The sequence below is a fragment of the Euprymna scolopes genome, chromosome 24 (assembly GCF_053919585.1).
Source record: "Euprymna scolopes isolate OS-2025 chromosome 24, ASM5391958v1, whole genome shotgun sequence".
Taxonomy (NCBI): Eukaryota; Metazoa; Mollusca; class Cephalopoda; order Sepiida; family Sepiolidae; genus Euprymna; species Euprymna scolopes.
In genome coordinates, this window is record NC_136505.1 from 51,055,094 (window position 1) to 51,070,024 (window position 14,931).

The following is a 14,931-nucleotide window of genomic DNA, read 5'->3' on the forward strand; positions in this document are numbered from 1 at the left end:
ATATGCAAATGAGGTAATTTCCTCAGAGTAGATTTCTTTTTAATAAAGCGTATATATATACAAAGGATGTTCAAATGATCTTGAGCAAAGTTCCCTTTTTAATATGAAAATTAATTTGTACAACTATCTTTTGTATATATTAATCTAATTGTGAACAAACATACAAGCAAATAGATAGGAATACTATGTTGTTATAATACTAGAAGGACCTGTTCACCGGCGTCGCCCAGTGGTAGCATGCCCCCCGCGTAAAAATTTAAAATACGGCTGTTTGTTGTGGGTTAAATATTAAATTACTAACGTTGAAGAAAAACGGGTGTGTACTACCAAAATAGCCTGATCAGTTGTATTATTTTTATAATAAGTGTATAATATGTATCCCCAACACGCACAGCGGAACCCCCTCCTGTATTTACACTATGTAACTGTAAATTTATATTATCATCCTAAGCTAGTTACCATTATAAAAAAAGAAGCTTTAAACAAGCTGCTTATATCTTTTAGAAAGTTTTTACAGCATACAAAAATTATGTTAATGCGAGACAAAAATCGTTCTTACGTCGTGGCGTTTGTGAAGCCGTAGACATACTAATGTTTAAGAAATCTAGAAAAAATCAAACAATCGTCATATTTTCCTGGAATTTTCGATTTTAATTCATTATTAAATACACTTTTCAAAAAAAAAAAAACTAATCTGTGTTTCAGACTTCTCAGATCCATATGATGGCAGATGGTATCACGCTCTGCCATCATATACATGCGAGATCAATATCTGCTTTAAAATGTGATGGTTATGTATTTTTGGTACCGCGCTATTCGTAAATAGTGGTATCAGGTAAAATTCAAGTATCACGTTAATTTATTAATAGTGACGAAACACCCTTCCCTGCCCAAAGTTTTTTTTTAAATCAATACATTATTATTTCAGCACGGTACCAAAAATACAGAAGTACCCAAAATTCTACTTTGTATTGTTCAACGTTTATAATTATAGAAAAAAAATGTACTCATTTTCATTTTCGGTAGTTCTGCAGTTTAAAGCCGATTTTTTTTTTCGATAGTCTCGCTGGGCAACGCCTGGAGAACGACAGAAACCACCGGATTATACCGAGTGAGCAAATATAAACGCGAGAATTGGAAGAAAAAAAAAGTAAAGGAAATATTTTAAAAGGAAAAATAAAAGAAAGAGTAGAGTATCATTGTTCCAACATATTATGAACACCCCAACCTCCGCATGAAAAGAACGGCTTTCGGAATAAACACTACAAGCCTCGAAAGCCGTTCTTAACATGGGGAGACTGGGGTGTTTATTCCGAAAACCGTTTTTAACACGGAAATAGTAGGTGGGTTTATACTACGCCGAGGCAGTTCGTAAGACAATTACAAAATAGCGTTTCATCATAAAACCACATTTTAAACAATCACAGCCTAACATATGAAATAGTAGCGTGATTAAAGTATACTCATCCAAAATTAGCGAAACATTAAAAAAAAAAAGGTAACGGTTGTTTTATCTCCTGCGCCCTTTTTAGAGGGAAAAACAAAAGCTACTTTCATTGTATATCCGTGCGATGGTGAAAATGACACTTCTAGGACTAAATGTAATATTTTAATAGTACGAATTAATGTGTCTTAAATGACATTCAACATTTAAATAATGTATTGGCTAATAGTGTAAACCTAATAAATTTGTGTGTGATCTGTTGTTGTAAACCTAGGATATATTGGTCCAACGGGGAATTTCCGCGCCTCTTTTATTATATATTAATAGGGGTATATATATATATATATATATATATATATATATATATATATATATATATATATATATATATATATATATTAGTCCTCGCGCGAAAGCGCAGGACACAAATGTTTTAAATAATAATAATAATAATAATAATAATAATAATAATAATAATAATAATAGAATAACAAAACAAAGTATTTCGCTAGCGAGGACTACAATTGAGCGTAACCAGTTATACGCTCCTTTTGAAATTTTCACTTTTATTTTTCTCATTATCTACAGAATATTTTTATGAAACCTATATGAAATATGCTTCTTATTAAATTGTAAAGATTTTCTATTCTGAAAGAAGTTTTAAAAAATTTAATCTAAAAAAGTTATTTTAAAGGTTTTGTTAAAAATATTCAGATTTTCTCATTATTCAGACATGTATAACAAAGAGAGGGTTGCAAAAAAAGAGTTGTGGTGTGAGGAGAATTACAAACTGAAACAGAGAGAATATTCAGACCTGTAATAATACAAAGAGGGGATTGCAAAAATGAGTTGTGGTGCGAGGAGAAAAACAATCTGAAATAGAGAGTAGGAGAGTTTTTATAAATACATACAAAACCATAAGATACGATACAAGTTAGAAAAGCATTCCATCCAAGGCATGAAAATTGTTAAACAAAATGATTTTACTATAGGCTTTAAAAATAAAGATACAATATTCAATTTGAAATTTATTTATCTTAAAAGTGCACTTTTATACATTTTACAAAGTAAGGTATTAAGGTTTTATACCTTAATGTACTGCACGGCGATAATATATATATATGTAAAAGGGCAAAACTTTCTAATTCAGATAATATACCAAAACATTTATCGATACAAAGTAACAGCAAAATATTACGATAATATACACCCCTGTACGAATAACTGCGAGTGTAATTGTTAGGAAAGTGTTGTGCAATACTCAACTACACCTGTCTTGAATCGGCACAACTTGTGTCCAATGACAAGGAGAGGCTCAAGACTGACTGGAAACAATGCCGCGATATGCGGAGAGAATAAACAACACCTAAAATGCCGAAATGGTCACCCATTCTAGTACTGACCAGGCTTAACGTTTCTTATATAACATTATATTATAACCTTGTATATATATATATATATATATATATATATATATATATATATATATATATATATATATATATACACACACACACATATATATATATATATATATATATATATATATATATATATATATATTGGAATTTTGACAAAAAGAATGGCTAAACTTCATTGATTGGCTAACAATATTCTCAAAGTTGAAAGTGCACGTCTTATTGGAATCTTACTCTCGAACATGTGCTTAAAACTGGCATTCAGTCCCCCTCCCTACTTTCTGCTTCCTTGAATGTACTAAAATGCACATGTATAAATGTTATAAACATTTCGTTCATCTCCTATCAAAGTATTTGATAGTACAGTATAATCATGTTGACACACCGGTTCCCGTCAGGTCACCGGAGTTAAGCAACGTTGAGCCTGGTTATAACTAAAATGGGTGACCACTTGGAAATTCCAGGCCCCGTATGTAGGAGGACGTCGACACCTCCCTGCAAGAGTTGCAAAAATCTAATGTCATCGTCTCCTCTGACAGGGATATACATGCGACTGGGGACCGTTTGTGAATTTCATACTCCCATGAAACTTCCTATTAGTGTTAGTTCTCTCTCTCTCACACACACAGAGTATTTAATAGATGCAGTCCCATATAGTAGTACCTTACGTCCAAGTAGAAATATTCTTTGTTAAGAAAATATCTTCATTTTAGTTGGCTGGACTTCACCTTCTTCTGTCGAGGAAACAATTACACACCGACATACAAAGCGAATATGTGCAATAAACCGGTAATTTTCTGTTTTTGTCCCGTTTGTATGTAATTTTTTACGTTTGAGTTTACAGTTTTATGTATGAATGAAAGCTGTCTGATTACGTATTTTAAACGAACTGTATAGAGATTATGTCGCGTTACCGACTAATTCGACAAGAAAACTAATATTTTTTTCTTTAAAAGTCTGTCTAGTCCTGTTATTAAAAATATTTACTACTTGAACAATGATGAAAATCATACGATTTTATATGATTTATTTCTGCTCTGGGAGTGTTTGAAACATTTAAAGTAACGCAAGGGTTTAAAGTCGGAAAAAACTGATCTTATATATCTGAAAATTAACTCGGTATTTAATAAGTGGACACTTTATTCTCAAGCGATAATCCCTACTTCCACTACTTCCTTTGTGTATTTGAAACAAACCTGAGTACATTTGTGGCAACGATATAAATGATGGAGCGTTTGTCTGATATGGTAGTATTTGTCATTTAGCCAAGAATAAACGAGTTATCTGAGAATTAGTAGAATTAATTCATGTGTATTCCGATAATGCTGGCAAATACTCAAAGATTTTCTATGAGGACCTAGCATTTGCATCAAATATCCATTTTAAAATGCCTGGTTTTGTTTCTTTCCTAGTTCTATTTATGTCTGTGCGTTTTCTTCTTTTATTTCCTTTTTATTGTTTCCACGCGTTTTATTTCTTAATTATTTCCATTTCTTTTCTTTTGGTGTTGGTTCTTGTATGTTTTCTGTCCGTCGTTCCTTTTTTGTGTATAGCTTACTTTGATTTCATTTGCCCTGCTTTTGTTTTTTTTTAAACATTCCTTCTTTACTCTTTCTTGGATGTTCCATGCTTATTTTTCTATGAATTTGTGTTCCTCTTTTTACTCCATATTTAATTATTATTTTTATTCTTTTTCTCTGGTTCTTCTCTTTTATCATAGTTTTAAGTCATATCGTTTTTATTTCATTCGGTTAAATTACGGATATTATAGTTCACAAACAAGCAAAATAAAAACAATATTTTTATCAAGAAAATAACGGAAGGGTTACTAAGGTAGACATATAATATGGACAAAATAATGACGCCATCGATGGTATCAACAGTAATCGGTGCTTCTGAATCTACCGACTCACGATTTCTCCGAAGTTGACAGCCGACGGAAATAACCGGAAAAGGTTGTCAGAGCGTTCCTCAATTTTTAATGAACACGTTATCTGTTTTTATTTCGTACGAATCTATGAATGTTTTAATAAATTGTAAGAAATAAATAACGTAATTTTAATTCTAATCGTACAAGTTAGGGTGAGAGTTTAGGGTTATGATTTAAGGTTAACATTTAGGGTATGGTTACGGTTGGGTTATATACATGTTGGTACTTTTATTTATTGTATTTCATGTTTTCTTATGATTATACTTTTCTACTAGCAGTTTCATGTTTCGCGATCGACCGCTTCCGGCATTTTTCATTAGCGGTAGAGCAAAGCCGTGAATCTTCGCGGGTCGGTAAATGCAGACGTACCCAATATTCTACAAACGATGTAAAGGTTAGATCTAATATGCTCTAAATTTTCACCTGGGGAGAATTTCTAACAAATGTTTGAGTTGACCCTTAACGAAAAAAAAAAGTGGAAGACTAAAAATCAACTTGCAGTAAACAATCAAGAATGATTCAATCGCAAAGCAAATCGAAACGGGAAAGACATTGAAAATGATGGTACGCATACACTTCTTTATGTATTGTAGGTCGCAGGATACCCTACGTCAAAGTTGAACTAGTAAGTAGTATAACATGTTTTAGTTCTTGTGCTATCTTTTATTTTTATGTTGTTGCGTCATTATTTATTGTATTTCATTCTATTTATCTTACGTATCTACTTAATCCTGATTCTTCTAAATTATTTTGCTTCCATTATTTTTCAATTATTCTTTTATTTGTTAATTACGTTCTTCATTCTTTTCGTTTATTTTGCATGTTCTTCTTTGTTATCTACTATCCGTTATTTTGATTTTTACTGTTTATTTTCTCAGTTAATCCACATTTTTTCTTTATTTTTCTTTCCTATATTTTTTCCAGTTTTCCCTTTAACTATTTTGCCTTTTTTATGTCAAGAAAAGCGACGAACACTGAGTAGTTCTCATATAATAGTTTTCCCAATAAACAGATAACAGATACGCGGACTCATAAATCCAATCGTCCTATTCAAAACATATGTGTTTGTAATTTTGTAATATGTGAAAGTAATCTATATCATTATAATAGTTATTGAATTTAGCCTACATATTATTAAATTCTAATTAATAGTATAAGTGTAAGAAGACATTCACGTAAAACCTAAATTGATTACAGGTCATTTGACCATGTTATAATAATGAACGATACAAAAAGTTAGTTCTTTTTAAAAAAAATATTTGCTACACTATTACAATGCTGTACAGATCTTTCGTTTATACTTTATATCTTTGTACTTCTCTCGTCCTACTCCCTGTAACTAACCTGACGGCCTAACGTATATAAGTTCGTTTGATGATAGAGATCTATCGTATACTGAGTTTGATAAACGCAATCATAATGACGCACATACATGACAGGGGTGGAGATGCTGCTGATGTACAACGGGTTTTGCAAATTGGTAACAATTCACTGATAGTCTCGGGCAGGAAAAAAGCTTACTGTGAATCCTCGCGATAAGTATATGATCCTCTTTACACAGAAATCTCTGGCTTCATTAGCAAGGACATTATCTATTAGGCCACCGTTAACCGCGAGAAACACTGTTGAAATTAAAACATTTATTTTTAAATGTTGTTAACGTCTGTCTGAGTGATTTAATCATTATAAGATGATATGCGCTTAAGAGCATAATTGACCGACTTTATTTTAACTGGAAGTGTCCAACGATAAGAAACGAGTTTCTGCAAAGACTTATATCATACACACACACGCACACGCGCGCGCACACACACACACATATATATATATACACATATATATATATATATATGTATATATATAAAAATTTAAAACTTTTGAAAACTTTTATATATGTATATATATATATATATATATATATATAAAAATGTGAACATTTTGAAAACTTTAAGTGTCAGGAAAATGATAAAATCATTTTTATGCCCTTTTGTTGATGTTGTTAGTCCAACATTTCGCTAAAATAGCCTCATCAGAGTAGTTAGTCAGTCCGTAATTGTTTCTTCCTTTTGTTGCAATTTATATTCAAAATAAGTGTCTTCAAATAATGTGCAGCGATTTCGTTATTTCATATATATATATATTATTGTATAACAGTTATTACTAATTCAATGACAAAAGTCGACTTCGGAAACTTAGCATTAATATCAATTTGGTGTCAATTCTGGTGAATGTACACGATGATATAAAATTCTCTAACACATCCCTTTAATAGGTTATAATCATTCTTCGTTACTAATATTCCAATGCTACGTAAGGCAACCCCATATCATGGCTGATCCACCTCCTTCCATTTACAGTTGAAATATTCCTGCTCCAAAATAAAAAGTTGGTTAAAATGACAATACTATATGTTCTCGGAATTCCATAGATTTGATAAGATATGTTTTAAAATTAAATCTTTTTTGTCAAAAATACTATTATTAACCAATACTTTTTCTTATATTTAAAACGAAAAATAAAGTCTCCCATGAAATGGACCATTTTCCCAAATTATATTTGCATATTATCTGAACTCAAAAACAAGCGGCTTTTTGTTTCTTCTCCTAAAGTATGCATTACTTCTAGCTAAAGTTAATACATAATCCTAAAGGTATTACTTCTTAACCAGCTTTTTAAACGAGTTAAAATAACCAGACTTTTTCAATTTGATAATAGTTCCATTATAGCATATTTATTATGGGGTGCAGCTTGAACAGTTTAACATCCCAGCTCGACCTAGACAAAGGCAAAAAGTATCCATGCACGGACATGGGGGGTGGGGAGACTATCTTCAAATACTAGCCTAAGCCGGGAATGGGGTAACGGACTTATACTAAGGAGATATTAATAAGTTCTTCTCGTTTTTTTTATCAATGGAGAGTAGATAATGCATGCGAATGTGTTATCGGCAGCTCCAGTAACTCTCGCTTCTCCTTTTTTGTCCTTCAGTTCTCATTTCCAATGAATGATTTTTCTGACAAAGGGTGAAGAAAAAGCTGCTTTTCAGGTCTGTAGTACTTTGTAAAGAGTAGCCTGAGATGTCAGAAAATTTCTGTTTCTATATCTATCCTTGTGGTCATGTTACTAGTAAGGGTGCTGGAGGTAAACGTTTCATCTTGGCTGACGTTACCCGCCTGATAGTCAGGGACCCGAACCTTGGATTAACCACTAAGGAGGCTGTCCTATCAGCAGGTGCAAATAACGGGGCTGCTGTATTGCCATTTGGTGAATAGATTCTGGACCATACAGTAATTTCTGGTAGGTCCTCTCGATGCCATACTAGTGGGTAATTGTTACGGCTTTACCTTATATTGTGTCACAAAACAAACAAAAACCAAACATTTCTTGTCTTTTTTCTCTCTCATTTTCCCTCTCTCTCTCCTGCTCCAACCAAGTCTACCGACCGCAAAACCTCAACAATCATGACAAATTCCCCCCCTAAAAAAACACGAATAAACCTAGAACCTCATCCTCCAACGTAGACCCCTACTACCAGGTCTCCCTCTCCAACATCAGAGTCTGCGTTCAAACCTTCCAGAGGTTGAAACACAATTACAGGAGACGAAATCGGACATATTCTTTCTAAGTGAAACTTGCATAGGGACAACCACTTCTCTATCGAATTTATAATTAAAGGATACGCCAACTTAGCATCTAAATCATACCCCCAAGATCGCCATGGACATGGAATATGTGCCTACATCAAATATGGCTTTCCATGTGGTAGGGATATCTCCAGAAAAGATCCTAATTTACCTTATATGTGCTTCCGGGTTGCACTAGATACACCACTGCATTTATATTTGCCCTCTATCGCCCCCACAACAGTGGGGTTACTATCTTTAAGAGCATATCTGAGAAAAATGACCACACTCTGTCTGCTCATCCTTCGGCTAACATTCACATTTGCGGTGACTTCAATGTCCATAATGTGGAATGGCTGACCCACTCAAAACCGATGACGAGGGGAGGTTTTGTCATGGTTTTGCCATTGCTTATGACCTCACCCAGATTGTTCACGAACCCACCCGTGTGCCTGATACACACGGTCAATAAGCAAGCCTTCTAGAACTTTTCCTCACAACATCCCCTGAGCTGTGTTCATGTTCCGTTCTATCTCATCTGGGATCCTCCGACCACTCCGCTGTAACCGTTAAGATAAAAATGAAATGTTATAAGTCTTCAGACGTACCTCTCCACCGTACTGTATATCGATACTCTATGGCTTACTGGAACAGCTTCCGTACATTCATATCTGACCTACCTCTGCACTCCATGTTTTAAAAGGATGTATCCTCCATAGTATCAGACCTGACCGACTGGTTAATTGTAGGCATAGATCGATTCATACTATCCAAAAAATTCCAAGAAAAACCTAATAGCCGGCCATGGTTCTCCCCTGAATATGCTGCTGCCATCGCGCACAGAAATCACTTTTTCCATAGCTACGAAGGTAATAGATGTACTGAGACTAAAACTGCTTTCAGGACTGCCAGCAACCACTGTAAAAGAGTAATAAAACATGCAAGAGAACTATATGCTCAGTCTGTTAAATCCAAAGTAGTTGAGCAGCGGCTTGGTTCGCACCAGTTCTGGCAAATAGCAAGCAGGATCTTGAACAGAAGCGTGCGTTCTATCCCAACTTTCATCAATGTGCCTGATGTCATCTCCTCAGTATCAAACAAGGCCATACTATTTGCCAATACCTTTGCAGCTAATTCTACCCTATGCGACAATGACCATCAACTCCCTGTATTTCCTTCTATAACAGACAACACACTATGCAACATACACATATATGTGCGTGAGGTCGGCAAGCTAATCAAGAACCTTGATTCCAGTAAACAACTAGCCTTGACGGCATTCCAGTTATAGTGCTGCAAAAGCTCCAACCAGAACTTGCTCCCATACTTACAAAACTGTTTAAGCGTTGCCTTAAGGAGAAGTGCTTTCCAACAACCTGGAAAACCTCATCAGTATGCCCTGTATTTAAGAATTAAGGTGAAAAGTAATCTCCCTCTCAGTACAGACCAATAAGTCTCCTGTGTGTCATGAGTAAGTTGTTGGAATCCATATTAAATAAAGAAGTAGTTAACCACCTCAACAGAAATAACCTTCTTAGTGACATGCAATGTGGTTTCCGCTCTTCAAGATCTACAGCAGATGTGCTAAGTGTTATATCACATAGGATTAGTGAATCTCTTTACAATGTTTTCCTTTCCAGGGCAATTGCACTTGACATATCGAAGGCCTTCGATAACGTATGGCATAAGGGCCTACTTCACAAGATTTCCAGCTACGGTATTACTGGAAATGTTTTCTCAATCATTATATCATTTCTCTCTGATAGGTTTATAAGAGTAGTGGTTGATGGGCAGAAATCAGAGGCCCACAGTATTAATGCTGGAGTCCCTCAGGGTTCCATCCTGGGCCCAACTCTCTTTCTGATTTACATTAATGATCTCCCAAAACACTTACTTAAATCATTCGTTGACATCTATGCTGATGACACGACCATCTATGGCAACACATCAAAGGCCGTAAATGACAAAGTTCTCTCTAATTCTCTCTCCTCTGATCTTGAGCCCGTGGTACAATGGGGGAAGAGGTGTCTGGTCACTTTTAATTCATCCAAAATCAAGCTTCTATCTTTACATCATAAACGCTCTGATCCCCATCTGGCATCAATTGAAAGGGATGGCTCTCGTCTTGGGGAGGCTCTATGTTTTGACAAGCTTCTGGGTTTGACCTTTACTCCTGATCTGAAATGGAACACATACATCAAATCTGTTGCCAGGGACGCTGGCAAAATGGTGGGATCCTTCTACCGCTCCAGAAGATATCTCACTACTGATGCGATTCTCCATCTGGATAAAAGCCAAGTACGTCTAAGCATGGAGTACTGCTGCCACAGGAGCTGCTAAAAACAGCCTATCCTGCCTTGACAGAGTACACAATAGACTTCGTGATTTAGTGGGGGTGCCCTTTTCTCTTCCCTACAACCTCTCTCCCACAGAAGAGACGTTGCGAGCCTGTCTTTGTTTTATCGTTATTTCCATGGCATGTCTGAGCTCCAATCTCTGGTCCGCTCTCGCCAATCTTTCACGAGAAACACCCGTCTGGCTGAAACTACTGCCAACAATTTTCCCCACTCTTTATCTGTGCCTAAATCCAAACGTAGATTCCATGAGCAAAACTTCTTTCTTAGAACTGCACGCCAGTGGAACTCTCAGCCGCTTGCCTGTTTCCCACCTGACTACAACTTGGACGTCTTCAAGTCTAACATAAACAAATTCCTGACAAACCGCCCCCTTAAGTAAGACACTATATCAAAACCCCCAATACTAATGATTACTACAACACCATCTCATTGATTACTGTACACGCAATAACCCTTATCCCTGAGTGGCCTTCGGGCCTTGATAAGTGGTGACCCCCATGTAAAAAAAAAGGTAAAGTATGCATCTGTTTCGTTTAAAAGTGTACTCTTCTCCGTTCTGTGAATGTCTCTATAGGATGTCGTATTGAGAAGTTGAACGACTTAATATATTAATACTCCTACTATAATAACTTCTCGTTCTTCGTGATGTCTTTTAAGCTAACCCCGGGATCTTTGCCAACTTTCTAGCTACTGATATTGCTGTTTGTCTTGTTCATCATTTTAGGACAACCAAAACATTTTTTTCAAATTAGTGAAATAACACGCACACCTATGATGCACTATCATACTAACTCGACATAATAGCACATTTAAATAGCAAAGAGTTTTTCCATAAACATGTCTATTATTATGAACACCATAAATACGTTTACGTGAATATTTATGATTTATTGTGCTTTTCAAAATGTTCTCAATGTCTAAAGGAGAGTAAAAAAGACACTAAAAAACAATTGCGCGACGCGTCCAGTCAATCTTAAACTTTAATTATGATATTTATTTGGAACGTTTGAAAACAACCTTACATTAATTTTAGTTTGCTAGTAACATCTTAATATAAAAATATTTCAGAGTTTTCTCAAATGTGGGTGGTTAATTAAGACAGTCAAATCATAAGTCGTCTTAAAACAATCTAAATCGCAAGACTAAGATTCATTTTCGTATGTATTTTATGTGATTAAGAAACGATTTCTTAAAAAAGAAGCTTTATTAACGTTAACACGGGTTTCTTGTTAAGAAAAGTATGCTATATTAAAAATGATAGATAAAATGTCTATAATATTAAACATAATACAGTAAATAGGAAACCTTGTTGAAATGCAAAATATGTAGTATATATATATAGTATATATATACATATATATATATATATATATATATATATATATATATAAATGTCAACAGTCTATACTCCAAATGTTTATATTTTTTTTAATTTATTCCTTTAATTTGTTGACATTCACAATTCTTGATAGCGAATGTTTCGTATCGCATGTCAACGTAATAATAGTTGTAAATTGTATGATGGTCAATATTATGAATTTTGAAACATAGACTTGCGTGATATGTTTGTTGAGTGCTCTATATTTACAGTGGGCGTCATACATTGAGGATTAGTATATAAAAAATGGTGAAATGTAATTGAAACTTCCACACATATATATATATATATATACATATATATATATATATATATATATATATATATATATATATATAGTCACCCACATACAGTACTGTTTCATTGTATCATAACACATCATTGCGGCTAGATTAGAACCTTTCCCTAGCCGTGCATTGGACCCACAACCAATGCGCTGATAGTCGGCATTTGTACCCATTGGGTCATGGATCGGTGCTCCTAAACGTCTCATTAAATTCCTATTAAAATAAATATTCGCCAATCGATTTACAGTTCTCGAGCTGCTAGTTTGGTTACAAACCACGTAGCCAATAAACATCGGGTGATATACAGTTACAATAGTGCTCAACCCAACGTTGGGTGCTTAATATATAGTCATCCACACACAGCACTGTTTCATTGTATCACAACTCATCAGCGCGGCTAGACTAGCACTTTTCGCTAGCCCTCGAGTGAACCTACAATCATGACTTGATTGTCGGCAGTTCTTATCACTGGACCAGAGATCGGTATTCGTAAATATCTCATCAACTGTTAATTAAAATAAACATTCGTCCGCGTGCGTGTATGTAAGATAATACCGTAAATATGTTTAAATGTTTATATGTTTTTGTGTGGGATAAACATCTGTTATGCGTCAGGATGCATTTTCTATGTATGGTGTACTAAATTTAAATAAGGTTTGAACAACATAAGCAAAGAGACGACAGACACCGTTTGTAAAATTCAGATATATCCGATTTTTACAAAATGTTCACGATATGTATCAATATAAAATTTACTTTAAGTTTTGTTCTGTGGAAATACGTTAATGGTGTTTGAGGGGGGGGTTAATGTTAGCACATTCTTACTGTTTAAAAATTACATTATTTCAGATTTACACAAAATTTGACCCATAGATTTACGAAAAAAATGAAGTAATATTACCGGACATTTTTTTCTTTGAATCGCCAGTTGTTCTCCTAGGTACTTATGCCATAATGCTTATATGCTTAAATTATCACCTATTCATTTACTAAGAAATGTGCATTTACTCTACGTAAATATGTAGAACCTAATATAGTGTTGTTTGGATAAAACACGGTTTTTTATCCATAAACCAATCGTCTATCTATCTATCTATCTATCTATCTATCTATCTATCTATATTTTGTATTTTGTCCGAGATATGAGTATTGGCTGAAGAGAGCTTGATATGGATATCTAAAACGGTCCTAATTATCGGGCTTGAAACCGACGGTACCAATGCCTTATCTCATCTAAGAACTTTCTGTACACAAATTACAAAATATAAATACGATCTTATTTTTCGAATTCTCCTTTTAATTGAGCACTCTGCTGGATTTATTAAAAAAAAAACTAATCATATCTATCTACATATGTGTGTGTGTGAGAGAGAGGTGTTGAGTTGTCCTATAAAAAAGCTATGAAGGAATTTAAAGCCATTTTTGTCTTTTAAGCTTTAACAAAGGTAATAGCTTAATTAGTGATATAACATTCAATGTAATAGTAATATTCGAATAAGACTCATAATTTACTAGACATGTATTACGAATATTGGACAGACATCAGTAACGTTGAAAACCATGATGCTTACCAACGTAAACATAATAATTTGATGCCTGCTTCAGAGTTCAACAGGGAGCTATGAACTAATCTTCTCAATTGAGTATTATGAACCACTCATTTAGCATTTTGGATTTTGAGTCTAGAATAATCGCTCCGCAAATTGTCATAACACATAGGCTGTTTGACATTTCTGCTGAAGTTAATGGATTACACGTCTGAAATTGATGCTTAAGAAAAACAGCGTCATTTTCAATGTTTTATTTTTAAGTATCTAAGAAACACTGTTAACGTACTCATCATCTACAACATATATTCTTTGCAATTTTCGTATGTGAACGTAAAAAGTTTACAGAATTTTAGAGGTCGGGAAATTCATTTTACTCCGCCTACGCATTTTCTTTATATATATATATATATATATATATATATATATATATATATATATATATATATTAAATTGTGATTCAATGAATTAAAAAAAAAAACTTATTGAAATGAAGTGTTTGAGTTTCATATCAAAGATTTGTATTATTCCAAGCAAGACAAAGAATACTTTAGAAACTGAATCTCCTTAACCTATAGGGTTTCGATGTAAGATATTAAAACCCTATAGGTTAAGGAGATTAACAAAACAAAGAAAAATTGCATAAGGTAGCATATGTACCCAAAAAATACGTTGAACCAAGGGAAAAAGTATTTTTCAAATGTTTTGGAAAAAAGCATTTTCTTTTAGTAATTATGTACTGTCAGTAAAAGGACTGGCAATATGGTTTACATTATACAAGGATCTAGGCATACCAATAAACGCCATCAAAACCAACTAAAAAGCAGCACTCGGAGGACATTGAGGAAACATTAGGAAGATCAATCGACACTATTTTTTCATCGTTGATCTTGATCCGCCCAAACCAACTCGGGAACAACAAAATTAACCGACATGCTGACTGTCGA